The 18,936-nt window shown below is 39.6% G+C and overlaps 1 long non-coding RNA gene across 7 annotated transcripts in view; it reads left to right on the top strand.

Moving 5' to 3' along the window:
• Positions 1-2,591: 2,591 nt before the first annotated feature.
• The window catches only part of LOC121859787, a 29,704-nt gene continuing 13,359 nt past the window's right edge, over positions 2,592-18,936 (top strand). For 4 of the 7 annotated variants that reach the window (XR_006087718.1, XR_006087717.1, XR_006087716.1 and 1 more), the window contains exons 1-4: positions 2,592-3,587; positions 5,522-5,613; positions 8,105-8,230; positions 8,704-8,811. This is a non-coding gene — a long non-coding RNA (uncharacterized LOC121859787). Of the gene's footprint in view, positions 3,588-5,521; positions 5,614-8,104; positions 8,231-8,703; positions 10,323-16,067; positions 16,087-18,936 lie in introns of those variants that run through there. The other 3 variants (XR_006087720.1, XR_006087715.1, XR_006087721.1) reach the window with 3 other exon arrangements.

Genomic DNA, 18,936 nt, shown 5'->3' with positions numbered 1-18,936 from the left:
TGTAGTATTTCTGTGACAAGTAAGATTTAGAAATGCTTACACACTGTCAATAACCCTGGACCCGCAGGTCTTACTTTAACAAGGAACAAATTACCTTCTCAATTCGTGGTTAGAACCTCATACTCTCAGGTTATTATTTCATGGGTACTACAGATGAATACATAACACACTGGGCAATTCCACAATTAGTAACACACCATAATTCTTATCACTTCACAAGGAACCACCTGGTACCTTGAACTCTCATTCAGGGGTTCAATACTTAACCTGGGATGACTATATTTCTGCTAGTCATCCCTAAGCATGGATATTAATACGGCTCCATACATATAACCAAGAACAGTGGGTAGACCATGATCATATGACGGAGTCAGTAGGCCAGAGTTGTTTACAGGCTCGCTCGCTAGCTCGGAGCGCCTGGCCCAGGAAAAGTTGACTGTGGCGGTGGGCCGTGGCGTCTGCCAAGGAATCTCGCCCTGGGATTCTCATCTCGCCACCTTAAAGACGTCTTAAGGCTAGCTAGATCCAGGATTAATATTTACACATTTTATATCCTTTCCAATCAGATTCTTTAAGAAGGCCCAATCCTCCTGCACAGATTCCCATTTCCTCAAAAGTTTTTCTTTATCAGCATCTTTACACTTTACCAACACCTTTTTAAAACTTTCAGTTGTTGCTCCCTGCGCTACACAATCCTTTATTTTCCTCTCCTTCCCTGTAATACTTATTTTAAGCACTGAATTTTTCAAAGGCTTGAGCTCTTCACTTTCCTCTTTCCCTTTTAATTCTACATTATTCACAGCTTTGTTTTCCCTTTTTTTATTTATCACTGTATCAAGTCTTTTCTCTATCACTTCTATTTTCTGACCTAACTTTTGCAAAAGCTGAAACATCTTAAGCACCTCTTCTCCCAGAATTTCTTGCACAGTTTTATCACTAACCTGGAGGGCTGCACCACTACTCTCACTTGCTACTTGTTTATTACTCTCTTTGTTTCTGGCATCAACAACGCTTCCGGCCGCAAGCGCAGTCCTTATCCTTCTTGAATCTTCATGCCAGGCATTCTCAGGAATCACTGTCTGTGTGTTCTCCTGCTGTCTTGTCACTGTCAGACCACAGCGTACTTCCTCAGTGTTCTCTGAATAATTCCTTTGTTGGTCACTTCTCATACGTGGCCTCATCTCGCATGCAATTGAACTAGCATTGTGAGTTTTACCACAATTACAACAACAAGGCTTCACTTTCTCTCCTGCATTGATCTTGTCCTTACAGTTGCTAGATTCGTGCCTCTTCCCACAGAATCCACAACGTGGGTCCAGTTGACAGCTCCAGGCCTTATGTCCCCATCTGCAACACTTGAGACACATTATTATTGGTCCCTCCACATATAGTGCCACCTTCCTATACCCTGCTCCTGTGATGAACACTTTCTCTGGAACCTTTCCTCTCATTAGAGCAATAACCTGGCTTCTCTCTTCTCCCCTTATTAAATGCCTCTTGACCCAAACAAATCTTTCGTCATCCAATAAGTATTCTGGATCTAGTATTACAGGGTACCTGAAGATTATTACCTTTGTAAGTAGTATGTCGCTCTCCTGTGGCAAAACCATCAGTAATCCCTTGTACCCAACAGTTGTCAACATTTCCACAGCCTCCATGGTCCCCACTGTAAGATAAGGCTTGTGTGTGCCTTCTTTCAAAAGAGGCTCAAAGCTGCGATGCTCCCGTCCTAGTTGTACTGTCCATTTTAATTTTTCAAGGAAGGTCATCGGGCATGACTGTGGAAAAATTAATCTCTTCCTGACACGACCAATATTGCCTTGTGTGTGTTCTTGTCTGCTTCCTTCAAATTCCATACTTTGCTCTGTTCTTGATCCATTTTCCACTGTCTCCTTTCTGTTATTTCCATTATTATTACCACCCACACACGATTTTTGTCCTAGATTTTTTTGTCTCTTCTCCTCTCTCACTTCTTTGCTTTCACTGTCCTCTTGCCAGCTTGTCTCCCTCTTCCTTTTAGAAATTTCTTTCTTTTTCACTACCTCTTGTTGTCGCTGTATTTTCTCACTTTCGAACTTCCCTTGTTATTCATCACTCGTATTAGACTCATCACTACTCAACTCAAGGTCTTCAAGAACTTCGTCCAATACTATCTTTTCTTTACTCTTCCATGTAGAGTTCTTAAGCGATAATTCACTTTCCATGGGGCAATGTTGACATCCCACAACACCCAGCCAGGAGTGATGGGACCCCGAGCAGTTATTTTTGTAAGGTAAACAGTAAGTTCCCAACACTAAAGTTGCTTGACGATACTTATCTTATCCTCGGGTCCTTATACACAAGTAGGTAAGTCTATATATCCTTCAGTTAATGTAATAAGCTCGAAAACATCCCAAATTTGGGAGCTAGCGCTCACAGCTGTGTTTACCGGACCAAAAAAATGGCCGCTCCGTCGTATGTTGAGTAGGTCGTAAGTCGAGGAGTAGCTGTATTTAACTAATGATAACAGAAAAAGTTATTTCTTTAATGTTTTGTTTTTGTGTTTTAATGTTTTGTCTGTGAGTCGGTTCTCGTCTTCAACGTTTAGGTCACGAAGGAGGCTTAAATATATCTAGAAAAAAAGTTTTTGCTCCTGTGTAAATATCATAATAAATTTGCACTGTCCTCTGATTGGTCACAGCAGAGAGATTTAAATAATAAATCCCGCAAAATTGTGCCTCTCTCCCGGCAGCACGATAAGAATCCGTCGAGATCGTCGCAGTTTCGTTCTACGTCGGTCGCGTCCACGAAATGTAAACACTATTGGACGCGTACGAAACCGGGTATGCCGATTCGGTTTTTGTTGGTCCATCGCAAGAAGTTAGGTAGTTTAGATTAGGTTAGGTAGGGTTTTCAATGTTGTTTTTTTAACCCTTCATGTTGAAAGTCTAACTCACTTTGGAAGATTCATTGTTTTTGTTAGTGTAAGGAAATTAAGATCATATTTATTTATTAGAAAAAATCCAAATAAAAACTTGTAAAACTATCGTTTTGGCCGTGCAGCTATTTTCCGAAGGTCATAAAAGTTGAAAATACATCAAAAACCATTGGAACAAGATTATTTCAACCTAACCTAACCTATTTGAGTAATCAGTTTCTCCACGTGGTACTAAACAAACAAGTGCCTTTATTATAAGTGTACGAAGATGTTATTTGACCACGATTCTGGGCCAAATAACCGTCGGCCATTTGACCGGGACCTGCGGGGATCATATAGGATTGTAGTCGGGATGGTTGGGGGCATTAAACAAGTCATTACATTATGGTATTATTTAATTGTATAATTTCTGTTGACAAAAGGATTTAGTTTTATTTTAGATCTCTGTCAAATAAGCGGCGGTTATTGTGCCGAGTACCGGTCAAATAATCCCTGCCTATAATATAATAGTTTTACAGTGTTGTGTATTATATAGCTATTGGTCACATTTCCAGGAAGCTTCAAGGACCAACAACACATCTCGGTACGACAAGTCGAGACTCGACCGTACAGACCCGTCCGGTCTCGCACACGACGCCGTTAACGGCAAACGGAGAAACGCCGCTGGGAGGTAATACCGACGTCGTCACTTCATGTCGTGTCATTGGGCGTACGAGCCGAGTGTATTAGAGTACAGGTTGTACCTCTCTAGTCCGGCATTCTGTGATCCGGAACGATTTTAGTTTGTCCAATAGGTAGATAGGCAGCTTTTTTTTTTTTTTAATCTTGATTATTATTATTATTATTATTATTATTACAGGAGTATTAAATTTTTGCCCCTCAGGCCCCAATGTGGGTCAGTGACCTATGCCCGGGTGGGCTAATCCCCGTAAAAAAACAACAACGACAAAGCCGGGGGAAATTAAGGTTTGTTTACATCCGGCAGCTCTCTCTCTGTGCTTGTCTATGCAGAGCACAACATTTAACCCTTCAATATATATTCTAGCAGTAAATAAGTGTTGCTTTCATATTCTTAAGTAGAGTAACGACGACATGTTTTCACGTGTGCGCACTTACATACGCGCAGTTTCACTTTTTTTTACCATTGATGGTTAGCTACTTATATTGTTCCATTTATAAACATTAAATAACATTACTTCAAACAAGCATATTAATTTTTTTACATTAATTTTACTACAGCTACAATCAGGGTCTAATTTTCTTCAGTTTTATATGTAGAACCAATCTGTCACCGGTTTTGTAAGCTTTAACAAAAACAATGCCGGCAGCCGTCTCGTCTCGTCGCGCGTTTTAATATTACACGTATTAGTAATAAATTGTATTGTTAATTTTGCACACACAAACATTAATTCAATAAAAACAAATTCAGAAACATTAATTAAAATATATATGAACAGTAAATAAGTGTTGCTTTCACATTCTTACGTAAAGTAATGACGATACGTTTTCCCGCGTGCGCACTCGCATACGCGATCTCTGTTTTTCTTTACCATTATCGTTAGCTACTTCTATTGTTCCATTTATTAACATTACTTAAAAGAACCATATTAATTTTTCTACAGCTACAACCGGGGTCTTATTTTCTTCAGTTTTATACGTAGAACCAGTCAGTCACCGGTTTTGTAATCGACGAAAACGGTGCCGTCTCATTTCCTCGCGTTTTAATATTGAGCGTATTATTAATGAATTGTATTGCTCATTTTGCACACACTAACATTAATTCAATCCAAAAGACTTTCAGTAATAAATAATAATGAATCTTTCGTACATAAGAGAAATAACGCCGTTTACACGATCGTGCACGTCGTCCGAACGTCGGCGGGCCATTCAAACCGTCGAAATTTGAGTTTCCGCCGTCAAAAGTTTTAAATGTGTCGGTTTTTTTTGTGCGTTCAAATAGAAAACGTCGAATTAAAAACTCGCGAAATTTGAGAAGGTACTGTACGACATTTAACCCTTCAATATGTCTTCAAAGAGACCACGAAGCAGAGAAAGTGGTGCTAGTGCTTCCAAGTGTAAACAGAAGTCACTATCTGTCCAGGAAGAGGGCGAATTTCCACGGTCGGGAAATTTCCGGCGTCCGACACCGGTCGGGTCCCGTGGTTGCCGGACCGGAGAGGTACAACCTGTACTTGTATTTCAGTACACTTGTACAGTAATCCTATAAAAGTGGGCATTTATGTAAATGTTTGTGCGTAAAGTCGCGTCCCATTGGCGTCGGCGGTACGCGACACTTCCAAAATATGACCCAGATTCACGTTTTCCATCCCATACCCAATTTTGAATGTGTGTTTATTTCGTGTTTCTTTAAAGTACAGTACAGTATATTAATAACTTTAAGTTTCGTTTTCAAAACATAATGTCATTGTTTATTAATTATGATACTCTATATATGCTGTGGTACTCTAAATACTTTTTTCTACTTATATGAATCAGTTGAGTTGAGTAAACTTTTATTTGCATAGTTTTGAAGAAGACTACAGGACATAGTTTAAATTTTTACATATCAACAGTGCAGTACTTTATCTTAAGTAATATTTTCAGGCACTTTCTCCAACACTGCCTACAGTGGACCTGATGTGAACTAGAATGAAGTTGGCTGGACATGAAATTTACTGGACCTCAAGTAGTCTGTGGTATTGTATTTAATATTGTTGTGGTACTTTGAATGTTAGGAAAGTTCTACAGGCATTCCCCAGTTTGTAAGAGTACTGTGTCTTATAAAAACCTATGGTAAATCGAATCAATATTCCTATAGACTCGCATTATAAAAGCCAAGATACTTTTCTTCAATGAAAAAAGCTCCCCCCCCCCAAAAAGTATTGATAGATTTTCTAGCGGTAAAATTTGAAACGCTGGGTGAAAGACTTTGATTTGATCTCCAGTGCATCAGCATAAATTGGTACAGGTACATCCGGTCACTATATGAGCAACAGCCATAGACGGCGGGTAGCGAGAGAGGGAGTCATCCTCGCGTGACATACAACCGTACAGTATATGCTTTACTATAACAAAAACTCCATTAAGCTATATTAATGTATGTATCGTGCTGGGTAGAAGCAAGGCATATGTAAAGAAGCCCCTGACTGAGGATTACAATAACATGGAAATATACTTTAAATGGAAGAGTTTCGGATCACAACCGAGGCGAACATTTCACCGTGTCGTAGTGACGGTTTCATTCGTACCGAGTTGCAGAATATAGTCGTCGACGACACGTATGATTTATGAGAGGTGACCAAGGAAATAGTAGTTGATATTAGAGTGAACAGCTACAGCAATATACAGTATATCGGTCTAATTGGGATCTGCCAAATATTATTGATTCGTAAATAGTGTCGGTTTAACGTCACAATAAGAATTTAAATCGGGGCGTCGCCGGTCGTTTCGTGGCGGCTGACCCATCGCGATACAGCGGGTTCGCTCGCCCCGTTGCGTCTTTCCGATAATTCCTCGGTTCGTTTGACGTAAGATCCCATTAATGACCGGCACGGCGTCGGCGTCCATTTACGACACGCAATCTCAATTCGCTTGACGTGCGATCGGAAGCCTCGGAGGATTCGCATCTCTCAAAAACATACGTATGCTCAGAGGTGTAGACGTAGAGTTAGCAACAGTTCTGAAACGGGTCGTGTAACATTGGTCGAATCACGTCGACCCCGTGGCTAAAGATATTATTTTTGGGTGACCGTACACGTCGATTATAAGCCAATACAGGAGCTTCTCGACAGACGGACGAGTCGAGCTCCCGAGGCTCGTTCGCGAGTCCGACTTAACTCTTGTAGATAATGATATACAGTAGAGCTATACCGTATATACCCAGCACATTACGGTACAGTCGGTCCCCGACTGACGACGGGGTCAGGGACCGGCAACCGGGTCGCAAGTCGAAAATAATACCGTACATAGAAAATCTAAAACGGGTGTCAATTCTTCTTCTCGGCACAACGAGAACTCTCACTCTTACGTTTGCCAGCCATTTTAAAGGGAATTACAAACAAAAATTTTGTCGGTACACAGTGCAATCACTCACGTCGGGACTCGAAAATAGGTAATTTGACAAAATTTTGGTACGACCGAGGCGGTCGTAGGTCGAGTAGGTCGTAAGTCGAGGAGTAGCTGTATTTAACTAGTGATAACAGAAAAAGTTATTTCTTTAATGTTTTGTTTTTGTGTTTTAATGTTTTGTCTGTGAGTCGGTTCTCGTCTTCAACGTTTAGGTCACGAAGGAGGCTTAAATATATCTAGAAAAAAAAGTTTAAGCTCCTGCGTAAATATCACAATAGATTTGCACTGTCCTCTGTTTGGTCACAGCAGATTATGTGAAATTCGAGCGAGAGAGATTTAAATAATAAATCCCTCAAAATTGTGCGTTTCTCCCGGAAGCACGAAAAGAATCCGTCAATAACGTCGCAGTTTCGTTCTGTGTCGGTCACGTCCACGAAATGTAGACGCTATTGGACTGTACGAAACCGGGTATGCCGATTAAATTTTTGCTCGTCCATCGCAAGAAGTTAGGTAGTTTAGATTAGATTAGGTTAGGTAGGGTTTTCAATGTTTTTTTTTAACCCTTCATGTTGAAAGTAACTTTTTTTGGAAGATTCATTGTTTTTGTTAGTGTAAGGAAATTAAGATCATATAAATTTATTAGAAAAAATCCAAATAAATACTGGTAAAATTATCATTTTGGCCGTGCATCTATTTTCCAAAAGTCATAATCGTTCAAAATATCCATAAAAACCGTTGGAAAAAGATAATTTCAACTTTACGTAACCTATTTGAGTAATCGGTTTCTCCATGTGGTGTTAAACTATTGAGTAATGTTTATTTTTAATACAAAGTTGTTATTTGACCCGGATTCTGGGCCAAATGACCGTCGGCTATTTGACCGGGACCTGCGGGGATCGTGTGGGATTGTAGTCGGGATGGTTGGGGGCATTAAACAAGTCATTCCATTATGGTATTATTTAATTGTATAATTTCTGTTGACAAAAGGATTTAGTTTTATTTTAGATCTTTGTCAAATAACCGGCGGTTATTGTGCCGAGTACTGGTCAAATAATCCCTGCCTATAATATAATAGTTTTACAGTGTTGTGTATTATATAGGTATCTGTTACATTTCCAGGAAGCTTTAAGGACCAACAACACATCTCGGTACGACAAGTGGAGACTCGACCGTACAGACCCGTCCGGTCTCGCACACGACGCCGTTAACGGCAAACGGAGAAACGCCGCCGCCGACCCGCCGGAGGTAAGACCGACGTCGTCACTTCGCGTCGTGTCGTCGGGCGTACGAGCCGAGCGTATTAGAGGACTTGTATTTAAGTGCACTTGTACAGTAATCCTATAAAAGTGGACATTTATGTAAATGATTGTGTCTAAAGTCACTTCCCATTGGTGTCGGTGGTACGGGACCTCTCAAAATTGTGGCCCAGATTCACGTTTTTCATCCCAAACCAAATTTTGAATGTGTGTTTATTTCGTTATTCTTTAAAGTACAGTGCAGTATATTAATAACTTTTAGCTTCGTTTTCAAAACATAATGTCATTGTTTATTAATTATGATTCTTTACAAATGCTGTACTACTTTTTCTGCCTGTATGTTTCAATTCAGTTTATGAAACTTTTATTTGCATAGTTTTGAAGAAGACTACAGTACTTAGTACATAGTTTAAATGTTTGCATATCAACAGTGCAGTACTTTATCTTAAGTAATATTTTCAGGTACTTTCTCCATCACTGCCTAAAGTGGACCTGATGTGAACTAGAATGAAGTTGGCTGGACCTGCAGTGAAGTGGACCTGAAGCTAACTGGACCTCAAGTAGTCTGTGGTATTGTATTTAATATTGTTGTGGTACTTTGAATGTTAGGAAAGTTGTACAGGCATTCCCCAGTTTGAAAGAGTACTGTGTCTTATAAAAACCTATGGTAAATCGAATCAATATTCCTATAGACTCACATTATAAAAGCCAAGATACTTTTCTTCAATGAAAAAGGTTCCCCCCCCAATTATGTAGTCTCCAAAAAGTATTGATAGATTTTCTAGCGGTAAAATTTGAAATGCTGGGTGAAAGACTTTGATGTGATCTCCAGTGCATCAGCATAAATTGGTACAGGTACATCCGGTCACTATATGAGCAACAGCCATAGACGGCGGGTAGCGAGAGAGGGAGTCATCCTCGCGTGACATACAACCGTACAGTATATGCTTTACTATAACAAGAAATCCATTAAGCTATATTAACGTATGTATCGTGCTGGGTAGAAGCAAGGCATATGTAAAGAAGCCCCTGACTGAGGATTACAATAACATGGAAATATACTTTAAATGGAAGAGTTTCGGATCACAACCGAGACGGACCTCGAGGCGAACATTTCACCGTGTCGTAGTGACGGTTTCATTCGTACCGAGCTGCAGAATATAGTCGTCGACGACACGTATGATTTATGAGAGGTGACCAAGGAAATAGTAGTTGATATTAGAGTGAACAGCTACAGCAATATACAGTATATTGGTCTAATTGGGATCTGCCAAATATTATTGATTCGTAAATAGTGTCGGTTTAACGTCACGATAAGAATTTAAATCGGCGCGTCGCCGGTCTTTTCGTGGCGGCTGATCCATCGCGATACCGCGGGTTCGCTCGCCCCGTTGCGTCTTTCCGATAATTCCTCGGTTCGTTTGACGTGAGATCCCATTAATGACCGGCACGGCGTCGGCGTCCATTTACGACACGCAATCTCAATTCGCTTGACGTGCGATCGGAAGCCTCGGAGGATTCGCATCTCTCAAAAACATACGTATGCTCATTCGTGCTCAGAGGTGTAGACGTAGAGTTGGCAACAGTTCTGAAACGGGTCGTGTAACATTGGTCGAATAGCCTCGAAGCACGTCGACCCCGTGGCTAAAGATATTATTTTGGGGTGACCGTACTCGTCGATTATAAGCCAATACCGTATAGGAGCTCTTCGACCGACAGACGAGTCGAGCTCCCGAGGCTCGTTCGCGAGTCCGACTTAACTCTTGTAGATAATGATATACAGTAGAGCTATACCGTATATACCCAGCACATTCCGGTACAGTCGGTCCCCGACTTACGACGGGGTCAGGGACCGGCGACCGGGTCGCAAGTCGAAAATGGGAAAATAATACTGTACATAGATGGGCGTCTCATTTTCTTCTCGGCACCACGAAACTCTCAATCTTACGCTTGCCGGCCATTTTAAAGGGAATTACAAATGAAAATGTTGTCGGTACACAGCGCAATCACTAATGTCTGCATTCAAAAATACATAATTTGACAACATTAAGACCAATCCCCACATGTGAAGGGACCCATACAAATTGAACATTATGGCCATTTTTCCGTATTGTATTTACTAATTTTCTACATGAACCAATAATGTGTCCAAAGACTGGACTCCCACTGTTCAAAGAATCCAAAGCTGCCCTACTATCCCAACAACCATCTCACCATCTCGACATAACTGAACCGTCACAATATACATGCAATGTGTTTATTTTAGGCAAATTACTAATCTTATTCCCATATAAAGCCCTCAACTGTCCTGGTTCATGTAATGATTTCTTCATTGTGAGAGGCACTACGTCTAACTCTATTTCTCGTTCTTCCCAGGGTGGATTCATACAACTTTTCTGAACAGCTGTACACCAATCTGCCAGATTACATTTTTTAATAATATTTACTAATCCATTCATGTATCCTCTCTTGCCTTGCCTGCAGAAGGTCCTTTTATTTTGTAAACCATCATTTATATCTTGTACAAATTTACCCCCACTGTTCCCTCTCATTAATCGAACTGCTGCAACTGTATTAATTTCATTGACCCTCTGTGAAATGCTCTGTAACCTTAGTTCCATTTTCATTATCTCAATCATTGCATTCTTTTGACACCCTAAAATTATTCTCATTGCTTCATTTTGCATGATCTCAAGCTTCCGTAGCCTTCCTTCACCAGTACAAGAGAGGACAGGTGCTGCATAGTCTATAAGTGATCTGATGGTAGAAATATACATCATTCTCAGTATGGGTGCCCCAGCACCTTTACCACAACATGCTAGAGCCTTCAAGGGCTGTAATCTTGCTCTACATTGAGTGAGGACATGATATATTTCTGCCTCTTTACTTTCACTAGTAAAGCCAATATACATTCCTAAATATTTATACTTTGACACTTTCTCAACAATTTTTCCATTTAGAAAAACGGATTCAGTTCCTCTTCCTTTACATTCACACTTGGTTTTTTCTTCATTCATAACTAAGCCCATCTTTTGAGAAAGAACACTAAAATCATTTAATGCAATCTGCAAATTTTTTACAGAGTTTCCTTGAAATAAGATGTCATCTGCATAAATGATGGTTACAACTCCTTTGGGATATTTGTGTGAGGCTATCTTGTTCATTAACACATTAAATAACATTGGACTCAATACTCCCCCTTGGGGAGTGCCTAGTTCAAGTGCTCTTTCCTCAGACAAACATCCCTGATACCATACACAGATTCTCCTTCCATGCAAGTAGTCACCTATCCAGTGTAACAACTTTCCTGATACCCCTAGAGCAGCCAGTTCACTCATAACTACTTCACTGTGAGCTTTATCAAATGCTCCTTGTAAATCCACAAAAACTCTACATCTGTCTGCATCATTTGATAAACATTTTATAACACAGTCTGAAGTACATTTCCCTTCCAAAAAAACAAATAAATTACAAGATAGATTTTCCCCACAATATATACAAGCCTATTTAATAATACTCTCTCCATCATCTTGGAAAAACAAGATGTTAAAGACACTGGCCTGTATCCACCAGTTGCCTTAGGGAAAGGAATAACTATCGCTTTCTTCCATTCTGTTGGTAATCTACCCTCTGCATAGCTCATGTTGAATAAATCTAATAATGGACTATTTTCCATACCAACTAAGCAGTTCAAAATTTCATATGTCACACCATCTTCGCCTGGTGCTGTAGATTTTCCTTTTTTAACAGCATTTAATAACTCATCTTGAGTAATATCTACACATGTTACATCACAAATATTTAGAGCTGATGAAATAAATCTTTTTCTTTCATTTTGCCACTCATCTAATGCTTCTATTGTCCTGTTAGGCAGGGAGGCAACACTAGCAGCTTTAGCCCATTTGTCAACCAGTTTATTAGCTTCTTCCTCTGGATGAGGATGGCTAATAAAATTACTCCTTTTTCCTCTAATTTTGTTAATATCCTGCCATATTTCTTTGAGATTTTTACTCTCCCCAATGTGCTGTGCAAAATCTTGCCAATATTTCTCCCTTGCCTCCTTCCTAGCCTGCCCACATATTTTGGCTATATCCATGAAGATTTCCCTATCTTCTTCTCTTCTACCATTCTTTTCCCAATCTTTATGTGCTGCCCTTAACATTTGTGTCCATCCCTTCAACATTTTGTCATTGGTATAGCAGTGTTTCCTAGCCCCATGTCTCTTATCATTTATTTTTTTCTGTGTTGACTTAGTCAAATATATTTCTATCTCCCCAACTAAGTCATTATAAAAGCTATCCATACAGACTGGTGTATAATTTCTGTACCATTTCTCTATATTTTGGGTAAACACTTCTGTGTCATCCTTGTTTAGTTTCAATCTCTCCCTCCTATATCTCACCTGTCTCTTCCCTAATGGTAATTGAACATACACAACAAAATGGTCACTGACTAGCTCCCTTATTATCTCACATTCTCCCTGGACTCCCTGACTGCTTATCATGCAAGCATAGTCTAACCTTCCTCCTTTAATATGAGTCACTTCCTTATTTCCTAACAAGTAAGAATCTGGGTGATCTTGTAAAAATTGCCAAAATTTTATACCATTTCTATTAATTCTCCCCATTGTTTCGAGTCTTGGATGTTGAGCATTAAAATCTCTTACAGCCAAAGTTGAGTCCAAAAACATGCAATCTGGTAAGAAGTTGAGGTCAAAACAGCATCCAGAAATATACAAATTTGCTATGTTCAGTTCTCCTTCCTTCAAATATAACTTTATACAGACACTTTCTATTCCTTGTACTCTACTCGGGTTTCCAACTAGTTCTGCTGGTATGGAATTCTTAATGTATGTTGAGACCCCTCTTATACCTTTACCCGAATAGAGATGAAATCCCTTATATCCAGACAGTTTAAGCAGGTCGCCTTTCCTGTCCCTGTAACGGGCCGCGTTTTCTCTTTTCAATAATTTACCATCCAGCTACTGTTTTCTGTTAGTATTCTATTTACTCATATACTTATTTGTTCTATGTAGCATTCCTCCAATGAGTACCCTGTTTAATATACTTATTCTCCTTCCATTCTTTACATATATATTTATTCTTATATGTTCTTTACCTCTATATACCTTATATTCTTATATGTTCTTATATAAGTAACTCTTATGCTTCTCCACTTATGTTTTCCAAGTCAAGGTTCTTTCTTTTCATTTCCTTTCATATAAATTGTATTTTCAGTTTCAATGTTCTTACCTTTCTGAAGTATACTTTGTTTTATGTCTTTCTTATACATGGGTTAGTCTGGGGAACCATGTTATTCTTTGTATAACACTTTTTATACTTACAAGGGGTAGCTGCCACCACCCAGACTTTTCATTATATAACAGAACTCATGGAAGGGTTTTGGGTAGTGTGGTAGATGTATAGGCACGTGAGTAAGTATTATTTTCTGGGAACCAATGTTTAGAAGGAGTAGAGTGGTGATACTCAGATTACTAACTCAATATTTATTAATACAGTGAGTGGAGAAGATGCATCTTAGATTCACTCAGGCTAAACAGAACCGAAATTAACTTATTAAGTCATCAAACACTTCAAGAACTTATTACCTCATTAAACACCTCCAAATATTCATTACTTTATTGGATACTGTTGTAGTATTTCTGTGACAAGTAAGATTTAGCAATGCTTACACACTGTCAATAACCCTGGACCCACAGGTCTTACTTTAACAAGGAACAAATTACCTTCTCAATTCGTGGTTAGAACCTCATACTCTCAGGTTATTCTTTCATGGGTACTACAGATGAATACATAACACATTGGACTAACTCCACAATTATAGTAACATACAATACCTCCTGTTAGTTTGCAAGGAACAACCTGGTACCTTGAACTCTCATTCAGTGGTTCAATACTTAACCTGGGATGACTATATTTCTGCTAGTCATCCCTAAGCATGGATATTAATACGGCTCCATACATATAACCAAGAACAGTGGGTAGACCATGATCATATGACGGAGTCAGTAGGCCAGAGTTGTTTACAGGCTCGCTCGCTAGCTCGGAGCGCCTGGCCCAGGAAAAGTTGACTGTGGCGGTGGGCCGTGGCGTCTGCCAAGGAATCTCGCCCTGGGATTCTAATCTCGCCACCTTAAAGACGTCTTAAGGCTAGCTAGATCCAGGATTAATATTTACACATTTTATATCCTTTCCAATCAGATTCTTTAAGAAGGCCCAATCCTCCTGCACAGATTCCCATTTCCTCAAAAGTTTTTCTTTATCAGCATCTTTACACTTTACCAACACATTTTTAAAACTTTCAGTTGTTGTTCCCTGCACTACACAATCCTTTATTTTCCTCTCCTTCCCTGTAATACTTATTTTAAGCACTGAATTTTTCAAAAGCTTGAGCTCTTCACTTTCCTCTTTCCCTTCTAATTCTACAATATTCACAGCTTTGTTTTCCCTTTCTTTATTTATCACTGTATCAAGTCTTTTCTCCTATCATACCCTATTTTTCTGGCCCTTTTGCAAAAGCTGAAACATCTTAAGCACCTCTTCTCCCAGAATTTCTTGCACAGTTTTATCACTAACCTGGAGGGCTGCACCACTACTCTCACTTGCTACTTGTTTATTACTCTGTTTGTTCCTGGCATCAACAACTCTTCCGGCCGCAAGCGCAGTCCTTATCCTTCTTGAATCTTCATGCCAGGCATTCTCAGGGATCACTGTCTGTGTGTTCTCCTGCTGTCTTGTCACTGTCAAACCACAGCGTACTTCTTCAGTGTTCTCTGAATAATTCCTTTGTTGGTCACTTCTCATACGTGGCCTCATCTCGTATGCAATTGAACTAGCATTGTGAGTTTTACCACAATTACAACAACAAGGCTTCACTTTCTCTCCTGCTTTGATCTTGTCCTTACAGTTGCTACATTCGTGCCTCTTCCCACAGAATCTTCAACGTGGGTCCAGTTGACAGCTCCAGGCCTTATGTCCCCATCTGCAACACTTGAGACACATTATTGGTCCCTCCACATATAGTGCCACCTTCCTATACCCTGCTCCTGTGATGAACACTTTCTCTGGAACCTTTCCTCTCATTAGAGCAATCACCTGGCTTCTCTCTTCGCCCCTTATTAAATGTCTCTTGACCCAAACAAATCTTTCGTCATCCAATAAGTATTCTGGATCTAGTATTACAGGGTACCTGAAGATTATAACCTTTGTAAGTAGTATGTCGCTCTCCTCTGGCAAAACCATCAGTAATCCCTTGTACCCAACAGTTGTCAACATTTCCACAGCCTCCATGGTCCCCACTGTAAGATAAGGCTTGTGTGTACCTTCTTTCAAAAGAGGCTCAAAGCTGCGATGCTCCCGTCCTAGTTGTACTGCCCATTTTAATTTTTCAAGGAAGGTCATCGGGCATGACTGGAAAAATTAATCTCTTCCTGACACGACCAACTTCACCTTGTGTGTGTTCTTGTCTGCTTCCTTCAAATTCCATACTTTGCTCTGTTCTTGATCCATTCTCCACTATCTCCTTTCTGTTATTTCCATTATTATTACCACCCACACACGTTTTTTGTCCTAGATGATTTTGTCTCTTCTCCTCTCTCACTTCTTTGCTTTCACTGTCCTCATGCCAGCTTGTCTCCCTCATTGTTTTAGAATTTTCTTTCTTATTCACTACCTCTTGTTGTAGCTGTATTTTCTCACTTTCGAACTTCCCTTGTGCTTCATCACTCTTATTAGACTCATCACTACTCAACTCAAGGTCTTCAAGAACTTCGTCCAATACTATCTTTTCTTTACTCTTCCATGTAGAGTTCTTAAGCGAAAATTCACTTTCCGTGGGGCAATGTTGACATCCCACAACACCCAGCCAGGAGTGATGGGACCCCGAGCAGTTATTTTTGTAAGGTAAACAGTAAGTTCCCAACACTAAAGTTGCTTGACGATACTTATCTTATCCTCGGGTCCTTATACACAAGTAGGTAAGTCTATATATCCTTCAGTTAATGTAATAAGCTCGAAAACATCCCAAATTTGGGCGCTAGCACTCACAGCTGTGTTTACCGGACCAAAAATGGCGCTCCGTGCATTATGTCGAGTAGATTAAGTAAGTCGAGGGAGTAGCTGTATTTAATAATGATAACAGAGAAAAAGTTATTTCTTTAATGTTTTTGTTTTGTGTTTTAATGTTTTGTCTGTGGAGTGGGTTCTAAGTCTTCAGCGTTTAGGTCACGAGAAGGCTTAAATATATCTAGAAAAAGTTTTGCTCCTGTAAATATCATAATAAATTTACTGTCCTCTGATTAGTCTATGAGATTTAAATAATAAATCCATAAAATTGTGCCTCTCTCGGCAGCACGATAAGAATCCGTCAATATTGTCGTAGCTTCGTCGTATTTTGGTTACGTCCACAAAATGTAACCGCGACATGTCGCGTAAGAATCCGGGTGTGCCGATTCGGTTTTTGTGCGTCCGCCACAAAAGGTTAGGTAGGGTTTTCAATTTTGTTTAATTCAGTTTGGAAGAATGATTGTTGTTGTTTCTAGTGTTAAAGGAAATAAAGGTCACACGTATCTATTAGAAAAAACAAAACAAAATCAAAACACGGAAAATTGTAGTTTCGGCGAAGCGCCTACTTTCGGAAGGTCAGACTCATTCTAAACACATCAAAAACTATTGGAAAAACCCAATTTCAACCTAACCTAACCGATTTGAGTAATCAGTTCCTCCATGTGGTATTAAACAAACAAGTGCCTCTATTATAAGTGTACGAAGTTGTTATTTGACCATGATTCTGGGCCAAATAACCGTCGGCTATTTGACCGGGAACTGCGGGGATCGCACGTATACGATTTTAATGGGATTGTATTCGGGTTGATTGTGGGCATTAAACAAGTCATTACATTATGGTATTATTTAATTGTAGAAGTTTTTGTGGGCAAAAGTATTTAGTTTTATTTTAGATCTCGGTCAAATAACCGGCGGTTATTGTGCCGAGTACTGGTCAAATAATCCCTGCCTATAATATAATAGTTTTACAGTGTTGTGTATTATATAGCTAATGGTCACATTTCCAGGAAACTTCAAGGACCAACAACACATCTGCGGTACGACAAGTGAACTCACGACCGTACAGACCCGTCGGTCCTACGCTGGCGCCCGTTAGCGGCAAAGCGAGGCGCCCGCTGGGAGGTAATACCGACGTCGTCACTTCACGTCGTGTCATTGGGCGTACGAGCCGAGTGTATTAGAGTACAGGTTGTACCTCTCTAGTCCGGCATTCTGTGATCCGGAACGATTTTAGTTTGTCCAATAGGTAGATAGGCAGCTTTTTTTTTTTTTTAATCTTGATTATTATTATTATTATTATTATTATTACAGGAGTATTAAATTTTTGCCCCTCAGGCCCCAATGTGGGTCAGTGACCTATGCCCGGGTGGGCTAATCCCCGTAAAAAAACAACAACGACAAAGCCGGGGGAAATTAAGGTTTGTTTACATCCGGCAGCTCTCTCTCTGTGCTTGTCTATACAGAGCATAACATTTAACCCTTCAATATATATTCTAGCAGTAAATAAGTGTTGCTTTCATATTCTTAAGTAGAGTAACGACGACATGTTTTCACGTGTGCGCACTTACATACGCTCAGTTTCACTTTTTTTTTTACCATTGATGGTTAGCTACTTATATTGTTCCATTTATTAACATTGAATAACATTACTTCAAACAAGCATATTAATTTTTTTACATTAATTTTACTACAGCTACAATCAGGGTCTTATTTTCTTCAGTTTTATATGTAGAACCAATCTGTCACCGTTTTTGTAAGCTTTAACAAAAACAATGCCGGCAGCCGTCTCGTCTCGTCGCGCGTTTTAATATTACACGTATTAGTAATAAATTGTATTGTTAATTTTGCACACACAAACATTAATTCAATAAAAACAAATTCAGAAACATTAATTAAAATATATATGAACAGTAAATAAGTGTTGCTTTCACATTCTTACGTAAAGTAATGACGATACGTTTTCACGCGTGCGCACTCGCATACGCGATCTCTGTTTTTCTTTACCATTATCGTTAGCTACTTCTATTGTTCCATGTATTAACATTACTTAAAAGAACCATATTAATTTTTCTACAGCTACAACCAGGGTCTTATTTTCTTCAGTTTTATACGTAGAACCAGTCAGTCACCGGTTTTGTAATCGACGAAAACGGTGCCGTCTCATTTCCTCGCGTTTTAATATTGAGCGTATTATTAATGAATTGTATTGCTCATTTTGCACACACTAACATTAATTCAATCCAAAAGACTTTCCAGTAATAAATAATAGCGAATCTTTAAATTTTACATAAAATAGCGCCCGTTTACCGCGATGGTACTGCGTCGTCCGAGCGTCGGCCGGGCCGATTTCCGACCGTCGAGAAATTTTGGGGTTTCCGCCGTCCAAAGTTTTAAATAATGTGGAAGCACGATAGCGTTCAAATAAAGCGTCCGAATTAAAAACTCGCGAAATTTGAGAAGGTACTGTACGACATTTAACCCTTCAATATGTCTTCAAAGAGACCACGAAGCAGAGAAAGTGGTGCTAGTGCTTCCAAGTGTAAACAGAAGTCACTATCTGTCCAGGAAGAGGGCGAATTTCCACGGTCGGGAAATTTCCGGCGTCCGGCAC

Source organism: Homarus americanus, unplaced genomic scaffold, assembly GCF_018991925.1.
Source record: "Homarus americanus isolate GMGI-L3 unplaced genomic scaffold, GMGI_Hamer_2.0 scaffold37833, whole genome shotgun sequence".
In the NCBI taxonomy this organism is placed as follows: Eukaryota; Metazoa; Arthropoda; class Malacostraca; order Decapoda; family Nephropidae; genus Homarus; species Homarus americanus.
This window is presented reverse-complemented; position numbering and strand designations above follow the sequence as displayed.